Source organism: Chelonia mydas, chromosome 4 (genome assembly GCF_015237465.2).
Source record: "Chelonia mydas isolate rCheMyd1 chromosome 4, rCheMyd1.pri.v2, whole genome shotgun sequence".
NCBI lineage: Eukaryota > Metazoa > Chordata > Testudines > Cheloniidae > Chelonia > Chelonia mydas.
Window position 1 is genome coordinate 117,318,819 of NC_057852.1, and position 14,009 is coordinate 117,332,827.

Consider the following 14,009-nt stretch of genomic DNA (forward strand, 5'->3'; position numbering starts at 1 on the left):
AACTCTGAACATCAGCAAAACAAAAGTTCTCCACCAGCCAGTCCCCGGTCAATCATCAGACCCAACAAGGAAGATCTACATTGACAAAGAAGAACTGGAAAATGTAGAATACTTAGCCTATCTTGGCAGCCATCTCTCACAGAGGACAGACATAGATGTCGAGATTCAGCACAGAATGCGCTGTGCCAGCCTTGCCTTTGTCCGACTGTCTCGCCGGATATTCAGCAATCACAACAAATACTAGACTGCTAGTTTATAAAGCGGTGGTAATCCTAACTCTCCTCCACAGCTGTGAGAATTGGGTGGCCTACAGAAAACACCTGAAAAACCTGGAATGCCAGCACCCGCACTTTCTTTAGAAGATCCTCAACATAAAGTGGGAGGATCCTCTCACTAATGTCAGTGTCCTCACAGAGGCCAACATCTTCAGTGTTGAGGCCCTGATTATCCAGCACCAGCTGAGGTGGAATGGGCACTGCGTGCGCATGCCTGATTACACTTACAACTGCTGTATGCCCAATTCACCAAAGGAGAAAGGAAACGGGGAGGCCAAAACAAATGCTTGAAAGACACCGTCAAGATAAACATAAAAAGATGTGGCATCGACACCACACACTGGGAGATAGCAGCCCAGGATAGGCATAACTGGCGAAGACTTGTCAGAGAGGGAATGTCCACTTTTGAGGAAAATCGCCTTGCCCTGCTCACAGAAAAACACCAGAAAAGAAAGGAAAGACAACTATCAATCAGCAATCGCAGCCCAACCCCATCTTTCCACACCACCTGCAATGTCTGCCAATGAGCCTGTGGCTCAAGGATCGGACTCCTCAGTCACCAAAGGGCCCATGAAAAATAAGACCTGTGAAAGAAATCATCCTCGACCTCAAGGGATTGCTGACAACAACATGTAGGAATACAACACTGTCAATACACCTATTAATTTTGTTTGTGACTGATCCTGTGAGTTGTGTGACACTGTGCAGTAACAGGTAATTTGTTGCTTTCAGAACTGCTGAGCATTTGACAGCATATGTTGTGCACAAATAAAGATGAATTAAGTTCCAAACAAGAGAATTTTATTCTGTAACAAAATGAGTGCAAAAAATGCAATTTTAAAACAAATACATTTAAAACTTAATAAATTTATCGAACAGAACTTAGGAAGGGGAAAGAACATTTATGTCCATTTTATCTACAGACACCAACTGTGGCTTTTATAGGTATGCAAAGCTGTGGTTGTCCTTAATGTCCCTGGGTGTGGACTGGTAGGATAGTGCAGTGATCCTTAAAACAAGCTGGAATGTTAAGGAAAAGTATAGCAAGGTCCTGATATTGAGTTCTTAATGGGCTGCAGAGGGAGGCAAGCCCAAGATTGTTGAAACTGCAGGCCAACCAGAGTCTGCAGCATCTCTATTTGCTGTTGGAGAAGCCCCATTATGTCCTGGTACATCTCCCTCTCCTTTTCCTGCTGGGACTCCTGTACCTTTCTCCCCTTCCCTCTTTCCTTCTGAGGCTCTCCACAGTGTTCATTCTACAGGCTTGTGCTCACAGTCCGATGCAGCATTGGCTTGTAGGATCTCATTGAACGTGTCATCCTAAGTCTTCTTCCTTCTCTGCCTCAAATATTCCATAGATATGAAGGCAAAGACTTTGATGGCCACAATGGCATCCACTTACCCAGTTTGGATGTAGGTGGTTATTATTTTTGCAACCATAAGGGCTAAAAACTTAGTTTTATTTTAATGAAAACCTAAATTCTATAGAACCTGATGGGACCCTTTATTTATCAGGCCAAAATTTCAACTCATTCTTTGATAGGCAGGCAGACATTCAGCTGGATAACTAGCAGACAGCACTACTAAGACGGTGGGGTAGTAAAACTAACTTGTGGCTATATTAAAGCATATGAAAGAGGGATTTGGGCCCAGGTGTCTCTGATAAGCCAATCACCCCAGCTATTTAAAAGCCCTATGGTGCAAACTACAATATTATATACACCGATGGGGACTCATTGGTCTGCACATCATCATCCATGCTTACAGAGTTGTATTAACAATAACACAGATAGAAGGGGAAATGTAGTTGTATAGACATCACCTCTTCCTCTTTACTAATTATTTAATTGGGGACTAGAAAAGTAGTATTCTCCCAATCCCAGCAGTTTAAAGCCAGAAATGAGTCAGTGTTGGCTGTGTATAACTTCATAGTAGGAGCAACTCTCTTCTCAGGTGCTTTGACCAGCAAAGAAATAGAGAGAGTCATCGCTGTCGTTAGGCTTCAGAATTAACACTCAACACAAGGGTCAATATAACTACACCATTATGCTAACAAATGAGGAGATGGTGGGGCTCCGAAACACCTCAGCCAGACAAAGCCAGCTGCGCTGAGACAGACAGACAGCCTGAGGGGGAGGGATTGGAGAACACCTGTCTGCGCGCCGGCCCTCCAGGCCGCCCGCGCCATTTTGCCCTGGGCTATATTGCGCAACACGGCGCGGCGGTCTGTCGGGTCGCCCTCTGGGCGGAAGGATACGGGGCGGAGCCGCCGGCTCCGTCCGCCGGGGCGCTGAGTCCTGTTGCCGGGTGACGGAGCTGCCGGCCCTCCTCCCTCCCCGTGGCGCTGGGAGCCGCCGCCGGTTTACGTAACGCCTCCCAGGGCAGGTCCCAGCTCCGTCCCGCCCGCCTCACTCGGGGACGGCAGCAGCGGGACGGAGTCCGCCGCCGCCGCCTCCTCCGGCTGCTAGAGGCCCTCGGGCCCCGCTGTGCGCCTCCACCGCCACGGCAGGTAACTAGCCGCCAGCGGGCTCGGGTGGCGGGGCAGTTACAGGGCGGGCCGGCCTCAGGGGACTCGGGCGAGAAGGGGAAGGTAGGGCCCCCCGCTGAGGGCGAGGCTGGCGGGTCCGGTGTCCCGAGATGGTCCGGGTGGGCGGCGGGAAAGACCCGGGGCTGGCGAGGCCTGAGCCGGCTCGCTGCTCTTGGCGGGCCCGGATGGGAGCTGTGGGGGTGCCGGGCAGGTTCATGTCCTTCAGCGGCTCGGGCGGGGATTCCGGCGCAGGGCTCCCGGCTCCACGCTGCCCGGAGCCTGTCTGCAGGAGCGGGACCGGGAGGCCCAGCGCGCAAGGGGAGGGGCGGGAGGGGCCGGCGAGAGGGGCTGGCGAGAGGCCGGTTAGGAGGGAGGGCTCGGGGGCGGGGCTGGGGGGCCCGTCCGGGGTTCCCTGGCCCGAGCGCGGACTCTGCCTGGGAGGTGATTCCTCCCCGGCCCTCGGCGTCTCCGGGGTCACCGTGGCAGGTACGCGGGGCTGGGCATGGGGCTCAGGGGAGGGGAGGACGGCCTGTCCCGGGGTCGGGAGCTTTGTGTAGGGGCCTCAAGCGTTGCCTCCCTCCGCTCTGATTTCCTCGGGCCCAGACTCTGGCAGGGGGCAGCGGCCATCCGTGCGCTTCCCTGGCCCGCGCCGCTGTCCCGATGTCATCTAGGCGCAGCGGGTAGAAACCTGGGATTTTGCCTCGGGAGGATTCAACGCCCCAAGCTTTTGATTAAGATAAGCAGGCCCTGCCCGGCTTGTATGTGACGGCGGCCACCAGGCCCAGATCGTGAATAGATGGGGTTCACTCCGTGACCTTTTCTCCTGCGAGTTACTGTACAAGACGTAGGCGGCGGCTGGTGCTGCCCTATCGGGAGAAGCTGTGTGATCGGTCTAAACGCTTGTAATGAGGGCACGATGAAATACTATCTAACGTACAATGTGTAAGGCTTGCGCTAAGGGCAGACTTGGTCGGACACTCAAGTGTGTCTTTCTTCCAACAGCATTGTCCTTTAGGGGCCTATTGAAGGAAAAGGCGGATAGAGGAGGTTGGGGCTGGGGGCTGCTGCTGTTTAAAGAGGAGGAGCTACGATGGCGGGAGATTGATGGGGAGTTATGTCCTATGGTAACTGAACTGTCCTCCATCTGGGCGGGCTCTAAAGTGCTGCAGCCTCTCACAGGCCATGGGCGGAGAGGCAGGGGTACAAGGTTTGGCGAAGGTTACGGCTGAATGCAGAAGTGGCACAAACTGACACTTCATTTCAGGAAAGTCGGCCTCGCTTCTATCTCCTCCCCAGTCTTTACTGTTTTAAAATCATGTATTTAATCTGCTTTTACTATCTCTTGTTTTAGTTAGTTTCAAATGCTCATTGTCTGTATCTGCACTCATTTGAAGGGGGCTGATTCTGCTCTTTTAATAAGGGCAAGCAAACTATCCTATCCTATGTTTTAATATTGTATGTTAAAGGATTTGGCCTACAGTTGGCAGAATTAAAGATTAAAGGTTACTGTCGTCGTGAGTGTGGTTTTTTTTTTTTTTTATACCAGAAAAGTGTTGTAGGGGCAACTTTTTCTGCCTTCGGTCTTGCATCATAGTCTATACGTTACTTTTATAAAGGGGTAGTATTACTGGTTGGGGACATTGGGGTGGACATTTCTAGGTTAAACTTGGCGTCAGATTATACATATGTCAAAGCTTAACCCATCATGATTCCATGGACAGTTTTTTTTGTAAAATACATATTTCACTGAAGAATAGAAGTTTTGTGCTAATGTAGGAGAATCTGAAAATAGACAGTAGACTTAGTTTCTAGTCAAAATTGAGAAAAATTCTTTGTAATAAAATAAGGAAGTCTGTCTTATCTTTTAAAATGACATGTAATCTAATAGTGTCCCTTGAAATTTTAAATGGTACCAATTTATGCACCTGCCACATGTTTGTGCTGTAAATAGAACAGACTGCTAACATAGTGTTGTACAGAAAAGGCTAATAAATAAATAATGTGTAATATATGAAGTGAAAGATCCTTCAGGTAGAGTGGAGGTGGTGAACAATTTTAATAAAATAACTGTGCAACACCGCCATGCATTTATAGTACACTTCACATTGTCTGAGATCAAACATTAAAGTGAGAATCTGCAGACTTGAATTGCAGGGTAGGATTTCTGACTGCCTGTTGCTCATCAGCAGGTTGATGCCTAGAATCAGTGGAGGAGGAAGGGGTTTTTGGATGATGCAGTAGGAATGTTAAAGAACTATCCCTGCTTTGACAGGTTTCAGAGTAACAGCCGTGTTAGTCTGTATTCACAAAAAGAAAAGGAGTACTTGTGGCACCTTAGAGACTAACCAATTTATTTGAGCATAAGCTTTCGTGAGCTACAGATGCGTCCGATGAAGTGAGCTGTAGCTCATGAAAGCTTATGCTCAAATAAATTGGTTAGTCTCTAAGGTGCCACAAGTACTCCTATCCCTGCTTTGAGATCTGCTGGCTTGGTAGTCTGATCACCTCAAGAGAAGCAGCAGGAAATACAGTATCCTCTTCATAAGAAGGAAATTCCAGGGATACATCATGAAGGGCAATGCACACAAGATAATTCTGATTTGGTCAGCATTGTCCTGCAGTGGTTTGCTCCATGGCTTTAGTGGGAAGTGGGACAAAGGAAGGAAAATGATGCCACCAAGAGCAGCCACCCTACCATCTAATGTGCAGATTTGGATCTTTTTGGAATTTCATTGAGTTTTAAGGCGTATACTACAGGAGCCAGCTCTCTTCCCTTTTTTTAGAGCTTTAACTAGGATTTAGGCTTTGTCTACACTGGAAACTGAAAGACAAAACGTTTGTCATTCAGGCGTGTGGACCCCCTCCCCCACCCCGAATGACAGAATTTTTGCTGCCGAAAAGTGAAAGCGCCAGTGTAAACAGCGCTTCATCGGTCAGAGCGCTTTCCTGCCAACAAAGCTACTGCTGCTCATTGGGAGTGGAAGTTTTTTGTTGGCGGGAGAGCTCTCTCCTGCCAACAAACAGTGGCTACGCAATGTACCTTTTCGTGGCACGGCTGTAGCGGCATAGCTGGGTCGCTAAAAGGTGCATAGTTTAGACAAAGCCTTACTAGTTTTGTCTCCCTTTCATTTAACAAAAGTAAAGGAGGGCATTGGGCTATAGTCCAGAATAGTGGGTGTTAAAAGGAATTGATATAGGGGTTGATTAACAGCTTTTAAAAGTATAAGAACTGGCTGTAAACAAAACTCTTATTCATAAATTTCTTAAGTGTTTGAAAGATACTTATTTGTAAAGTAGCTGTTTGCTCAGAACAGGGAGTGAAATTATCCTAGTTTACTTTTACTTAGTACCTGATTTTTTTTTTTTTTTTTTTTTTTTTTTTTTAAATACGTGAAAGTTTACAGAAAAGATAAATTTTATAGTGGTCTAACAGAACAATATAATGTCCTTAAAACTGCCTCTGAGGGAAACGGTAACTATACTCATGGATGAATATCACTGTAATAGGAATAAATAAATGACCATGCAGAGTAAAGTGAAATGCACATTAAGAGTAGGAATAGGAAATATTCTAGTTATCCATACCACTTATGGAACTCGGAAAGCAAATTGCTTTCAGAAAATGCTTACTGTAGTCTCTCTACCGTATTTCCTTTTGAACTGTTCAGTGGTGGTTGGAGCCACCATTTAGGTCAATAAAACAGTGTGTCTGGCCTAATAAATCATTTGCAAGTAGAGCTATTATCATAGACAAAAGTTAGACTTCTTGAAATTCCCCAGCAAGTCAAGAGGAAAGTAGACTTTACACACAAAATTGTAAAGATTTAAATGGATACTTAATTTCTGTGTTCAATTTCTTTTTTAATGTTAATTTATATTTAAATTGACAACAATTTGAGGAAAAATCTTATTTTCCTATATTCATCACATTTGTTAAGTGATGTGCAAATTGTTCTTTGGAAGAAATACCTAGTAACTGTAGGGTGGTTTGGTGAATGCCTCAGTCAGCAAGATTATTCCTACAGTTACTGACTTTAAAGAGGATTTATGATCAATATTTTATTTTGAAGTTATGTTGCAGGAGATGATTTCACAAAAGTGGATTCAGCATATCAGCACTAGATGTTTAGGGGTTAAATGTGTGGTGTAGTGGTCCATCGTATATGTTGTGGTTTTGTTAAGCTAGCATAAGCATTTTAGTCAGACAGCTCTTATTTCATGATAGCTAAAACTAGAAATCTAGCTTTTTTTAAAAGTTGTAGGAGGAGTTACAGAATTTACTATAAATACTCAACTTCAATCTATCAATTATTTCTTAAATAATTTCAGGCAAAAATATCGGAATTTATGAATTTAAAAACTTCTTGAACTGTCTTCCAGAATTCTTACATTTTAATCTACAGTTAATATTCCAGCTTCTCGGCCTCCACTCTAGTATCTGCTTTGCTGAAGTCTTTGAAGGAAGAATGGTTTATTTGAAAGTAGGTAATTCACCCCATACACTGCTTAAGTTCTAACAACTGTAGTTAAACTATAGCCTGCTGAAGACTTAAATTGGTGCATAGGCCCTGTACACAACTGCTACAGTGTATTTCAACCTAAATGATATAGCATCATTTGAATTTTTGTCTTTTACGTATTGGTCTACAACGTTAAGGGAGAAGCAGTCATTTCTTTCTTAATTGTGTAATGAGTATTTTTTAATAAATATTTATGTTCCAGTAATGCCTACAACTTTATAGGCAGTATGCATGTACACAGGAAGACTCAGCACCTGTCCCAAGGAGCTTACTATCTAAGAAAACAAATAACATTGGAACCGAGATAAAATCTAACCATACACTTTTTATATACTTAATGTTTTATTCTCTCCAATTTATAACATTATACATGAAACAGTGTTGCCTATTAGAGTACTGGACTAAGACATGAGAGACCTCAGTTCTACTCCCTGCTGTCAATGGTCTGCTGGGTTTCCTTTGGCAAGTGATATCACTTCTGTACTTCCATTTCCCCATCTGTAAAATGGGGATATTGATACTGACTTACTTTGTAAAGCACTTTGAGATCTACTGATGAAAAGTACTGTATAAGAGTCGGGTATTATATTACATGTTGTTAGTTGGCCAGTTTCTTGTAGGTTTCATGGAAGAAGTTGCTCTTGTCAGGGGGTTTTGAAGGAGAGGGTAATAGCCTTACGTACTGGTTTAGGGAAGGTGTTCTGTGCGTATAAACCATGGAAGGTGGTCTGAAGATGTGTGAGAGTTGGATCAGTGGGCAACAGGAGACTGGAGAAGAGGAGGCTGTTTATATAATGCTTTACAATTTTGATGTCAAAGCACTATAGAAATATAATGTGAAGCATAGAGGGAACCAGTCAAAACTTATGAGCATACCTCTGCATGTGAATTTTTTTAATATGTTAGCTAATCACTTTAATAGTAAAGTGATGAAACTGACTTAGCAGGTTAAGGTTTTAAGCTGTTGTGTGTGTACTTTTTTTGGTTTAAGAACACCTAAACTACCTTTATTGGTACTTCAGCCAGCCTTTTGGCTAGAAATCAGCAAATGGATCAAAAGTAGTTATTGTCATTTAATGAGGAACTAATTCCAGTGATCTCTTTTGACATTATAAATTGTCATCAGTTGCTTGAAATAGAGAAATTTGAAATCTATAGGAATGGAGTAGTTAAAATGTATGGTATGTAAATAAGAATTCTAATGCTTTGAAGTGTTATGTGGCTTTATTAGTTTAGTATTTTGGGATGTGTTTAGGATCCAGACCTTGAAGAGAGAATTTTTTCTTATCGTCTTGCCTGATACAACTGAAGATCACAAAGTAAGCCTGTTGCATTAGAACCACATTGTTCATTGGTGTTTTCAGCATGAGATACCATTAACCTCCTAACTTGTAGACTATTTACACTAGAACAGTGTTTTTCAAAGTGTGGGTTGTGACCCAGTACTGGGTTGCGGCATATAAGGCGCTGGGCGCTCTGGTCAGCACCGCTGACTGCGACGTTAAAAGTCCCTTTGGTGGTGCTGCCCAGCTAAGGTAGGCTAGTGCCTACTTTTTCCAACACTGTGCTGTGCCGGAAGTGGCCAACAGTGGGTCCGGCTTCTAGGCAGGGGGGCCACGGTGCTCCACGCGCTGCCCTTGCCCTCAGCACCAGCTCCGCACTCCAGTTGGCCGATGGGAGGGAGGGGCAGTGCCTGCTGGTGAGAGTCGTTCGAAGCCGCTTGCGTGTCTCCGTCTAGGAGCTGGACCTGCTGCTGGCCACTTCCAGGGCGTGGTGCCAGGACAGGCAGGAAGCCTGCCTCTGCACCCTGGCTGCACTGCTGGCTGGGAACCGTCGGAGGTAAGTCTGTGCCCCATCCTTGCCACAGCCCTGAGCCCCACCAAACCTGGAACCCCTTCCTGCACCCCAAACCCCTCATCCCTGGGCCCACCCCAGAGCCCCCCCCACACCCTGCACCCCAAACTCCTCATTCCTGGCACCACCCCAGAGCCTGCACCCCCAGCCCAGAGCCCCCTTCCACACACTGAACCCCTCATTCCCGGCCCCACCCCACAGCCCTCACCCTCAAACCCCTCATCCCCAGCTCCGTTGGGTCACGGGCATCAACAATTTTCTTCAACTAGGTCACCAGAAAAAAAGTTTGGAAATCACTGCACTAGAAGCATCCCACCCAATTATGTACAGCCATAATTGGGTGTTAGATCTGAAAGGCTGCATGGTTGGGTGGAAGTATATCATTGCTAGCCCAAATAAATTTGTTTTAGAGTACTGAAAAAATTGCACCCAGTTCCCTGTGATTTATATAGTAGTGTACTGTAAAAATCTTTTATTGTAAACTTTTCTGGGTGACTTGATGATGCTGCTTGAGGATTTGGAGTTTGTCACCTAATTAGCTGAAAGTTGCTCTTGAATGACTTCCCATTCCCCTTTTTTCTTCTCTGTCCAGTCTTCTGGAGTAGAGCAAGTTCATTTTGCTCCTTATTTGGTTGTAATATTAGACAGTATAAATAAGATTATAAAGTGCTTGATCTTATTGCAGCATGTCTAACTGCTTTGCTGAAAATTATACTGAGTTGTGTGGCTAACGTGGGCCTGTTGGTCTACACTTCAAAAATTAGATCAACCTAGCTGTGGTGTTCAGGGCTCTGAAAAATTTTGCACCCTGAGCCCTGTAGTTAGGTTGACCTTAACCCCCTAGGCAGATGCAGCTATGTGGACAGAATAATTCTTCAGTCAGCCTACCTACCACCTCTCAGAGCGGTGGAATAATAACATTGACAGAAAAACCCCTTCCGTCAAAGTAGGAAGCATCTACAGCTATGGCGCCAGAGAAACACAGTTGAGTGCTACAGCTGTGGTGCTATAGCATGGCCGTGCTATAGCATGGCCATACCTATGCTCTACTGCTGGTAAAGTTGCCTAGAGCAGTGGTCTCCAAACTTTTTGGCTCACGCACCCCCAGGGTGAAGACCAGAAGACCAGCCGCAGGTGCGCCGCTGGAGGAGAACACCAGCCGTGGACGTGCAGAGTTGCCGCTGAAGAAACAAAACGGCTGAGTGCCATCCAGCAGCGCTCCTGTTGCTGTGCACCACCTGGGATCATCTTGTGCACCCCAGTTTGAAGACCAATGGCCTAGAGTATCCTGATCAACTGAGTTCAGTTAAATGATCATTTAAAGGGGCAGCATAGTTATTTTAATTCATTGTCACTTGAAAATGTTAATTTCCAGTTCAATACTTGAGTGGAAGCCCTGCTTTTGTCAACTGTATATGGCAAGCAGGATAATCTTACTATAAGCCTGAGGGGGAATGCGTGGGCAGTGACTGCAACATAAGACCAGAGTTTGAACTCCGGCTCAAGGCTTATACCCCTTTCCGTCAACACACAAAGTGTGCTAACCCAGGGTTTGGACCCAGGACCCCATGGGGGTGGATGGTCCAAGCCAGAGTCGAGATGGAACCCAGGGTTCAAGCCCTCTTGCTTGGAAGTATAGATGCAGTCCTACTAGATTCATGCTCTGGGAGTCTGCCAAAATTATTCCACAATCCCTTGGGCTGACTTTCTTTGTCCTCTGGACAGTCATGTTTTGTGGACAGTCAAATTTTCCTATGCTGCGCCTTGAAGAAAGGGCTAGAGTGGCCACATTTTGGGGAGGGCACAGGGAAGTCTGGGTTATGGGTGGTTGGACTCGGGCCTACTTAATGCAGTGTAGATGCTAGAGCCCCAGACTGGGACCTGGGATTACAGATGAGTGTAGACACTCAAGCCCTAGGTTAACGAACCCAGGGTCTGCTAACCCTGGGCTTATGTTGCAGTGTAGGTATACCCAGAAAAACTTCAAAGTTCTAATTTTTAGTAACGTGGTTCAGTAGCTGTGACTTACATACCTTATTTTAAGAACAGAAGTATTTTTCTTGAGGGATGTAGACCTGCCATTTTTGCCACTGTTGTCGTCATTTGGTGAAGCGATACGTAAATGCTCAGCATGTTAATGAAATGCTAAGAATGTGCAGTTAAAATACAATTGGCAATGGGAGAGACAAGGTGGATGAGGTAATATTTTATTAGATCTACTTCGGTTGATGGACGAGACAAACTTTTGAGCTTCACAGAGCTCTTCTTCAGGTCTGGAAAAAATAACCAGTGTGTGTCAGCTAAAAACAGGGTGGGCTAGATTAAGGATAAGGGCTTGACAGATGTTACAAGAAACCACTTAAAATGAAGTGAGCAATTAATACTTTTATAGTCATAGGACAAAGAACGGTTAGTAGGTCATAAATTGTTGTAATGAGGCGTATAACCAGTATCCTGTACTTTTGAGGCCATGATTTTTAGTCTTTCAGAGTTATGAATTTAAGTTCCTAGGTTTGTCTTCTGAAGGTGGTGTGATGGTTTCCTTTTGAGGAAGAAGAGTGAAAGGTCAGATATGGAGTGGCCACATTGTGAAAAGTGTTCTCCCATAGGTGATAGGATGTTTTTGTCTTGATCTTTTTTTTTCTGATAGTTCATTCGAGAGCATAGTGATTGTCTGTCTGATTTCACCCACATAGTTGTTGGGGCATTTGACGCACTGGATGAGGTACACCACCTGTTAATAGGCTTGTGTAACACCCATGGATCTTGAAAGGTATGTTGTGGAGAGTGTTGACCATATTACTGGAGATGTGTCTGCAGGTTTTGCATCTGTTGTTCTGGCAGAATCTGGTGCCTCTTAGAGTTGATATGTCCTGGTCTCTGGGGAGCTTGCTTTTGAGGATCATCTTGGTGGTGATGGGTTTTTTTTGGGAGGGGAATGCTTGGGGGAAGAATGTTCAGAATGTAGTCCCTATCAAATATAAGTTGTAATTGTCTGATACCTAATCTGGGTTCCATTGTGGGGTGGTAGGTGACAATTAAGGGTGGATGGTCGCTGCTTTGTTTTTTTTTCTTCCCTGCATTGAAGCATGTTCTCCTGGAGCATGTTCTCCTTGAGCAGCCCATTCCATGATGCTATCTACTTCTCTGTTGGAGTGTCCTTGTTCGATGAATGCAGTTTTAACTTTCTCCTCAGAGCATATTTTGTGATATCTGAATAGCTGGTTGTAGACAACAGATTTCTTCATGTCTGGGGTGGTTACTGGAACTGTGAAGGTAAGTGTGGTGGTCCGTGGGTTTCTTGTATATAGTTGTCTGTAGGGTTGCATTGCTGAAGCTGATCCTGGCATCAGGGAAGTTGATGCTGATGTGGGAGTACTCTAGACAGAGTTTGATGGTGTTGGGTTGGCATTGCTCATATGCTCAGGGTGTAACTGATTGCCCTATGTGGGGTCAGGAAGGACACTCCCCCCCCCCACCCCTCCCCCGGTCATATTGGCAGTGACATTGGGCAGATTTCACCTTCCTTTGCAACACAGTGGGAACACTTACTGGGATTATCTGGATATCTCTCACTTAATTCCCTGCCTTTGTGGGGGGGGGGGAGAGGGGAGGCTCTGGGGTTGGTGCATCTCAGTGCGTCCTATTCTGTCCCTGTGTCACATGATAGTTTAGTCTCCCATGGGCTGTAATACTTGGGTCCAACTGTGGTTGTTGGGTTTAGTGTATGGGGGCTGAGTGGTGTTGATGGCTTGTGACATAAGGAGGTCAGACTATATGAACTGGTGGTTCCTTCTGGCCTTAACCTCTGACTCTCTTTAGTTAAAAGTTAAGGTACACAGAAAAGTAAAAAGCTCACATTCATGCACTGACTGCATTGAGTTCTGAAGAGTGTGTGAACAGTTGGAATACTCTTCCAGTGTAACATTCTTTCAAATGACAGGTTTCAGAGTAACAGCCGTGTTAGTCTGTATTTGCAAAAAGAATAGGAGTACTTGTGGCACCTTAGAGACTAACCAATTTATTTGAGCATAAGCTTTCGTGAGCTACAGCTCACGCTAGCTTATGCTCAAATAAATTGGTTAGTCTCTAAGGTGCCACAAGTACTCCTATTCTTTCAAATGTGGCTGTTGGAAACTGTTGCTTTCTGTACACAGGGCATCTAAATTATGTTGAGTTGGAACAGTGCTTAAGCAGAGGTCAAACATGACAGGGCCTTTCAAAGTGACATAATATAAACCAGAAAAGGGTATTCTTCTGGAATAAGTGTGTCTGCAGTGGAAGTTATATCTGTGTAACACTAAGTGGTATAACTTAGGCCTTCTCTACACTGCTACTTTACAGCACTGCAACTTTCTCGCTCAGGGGTGTGAAAAAACATCCCCCTGAACACTGCAAATTTCAGCATTGTAAAGTGGCAGTGTAGACAGTGCACCAGTGCTGAGAGCTACTACCCTTATGAGGGTGGGGTTTTGTTTTTATTTTGTTTTTATTTTTTACAGTGCTGTTTCCTGCGACTACACAGGCAGCACTTTAACATTGCTGGTGAAGACATACCCTTATACTGGCATAGTTCTGCTGCTAATTTCCCTGTGTAGGGAAGCCCTGTGATTCCTCTCTTAAATGAGGAATGAAATAGATAACAATGTTGACATTTATATTATCATCACTGGACATCTGAGTTAACACTTAAATGATCTAACTAGGATGAATCAGGCAGTTTCCACCTTTCACAGCTGATCTTCAGACACTCAGGGCATGGCTACACTCTAAACTTCAAAGCACTGCCGTGGGAGCACTCCCGCGGCAGCGCTTTGAAGTGCAAGTGTGGTC

The 14,009-nt window shown here is 45.1% G+C and overlaps 1 protein-coding gene across 4 annotated transcripts in view; it reads left to right on the top strand.

Moving 5' to 3' along the window:
- Positions 1–2,399: 2,399 nt before the first annotated feature.
- KIAA0232 (KIAA0232 ortholog) overlaps positions 2,400–14,009 on the top strand; it is a 107,293-nt gene continuing 95,683 nt past the window's right edge. For 2 of the 4 annotated variants that reach the window (XM_037898116.2, XM_043544685.1), the window contains exon 1: positions 2,528–2,784. The gene's annotated coding sequence lies outside the window, so the exon portion shown is untranslated. Of the gene's footprint in view, positions 2,785–3,181; positions 3,289–14,009 lie in introns of those variants that run through there. The other 2 variants (XM_037898113.2, XM_037898114.2) reach the window with 2 other exon arrangements.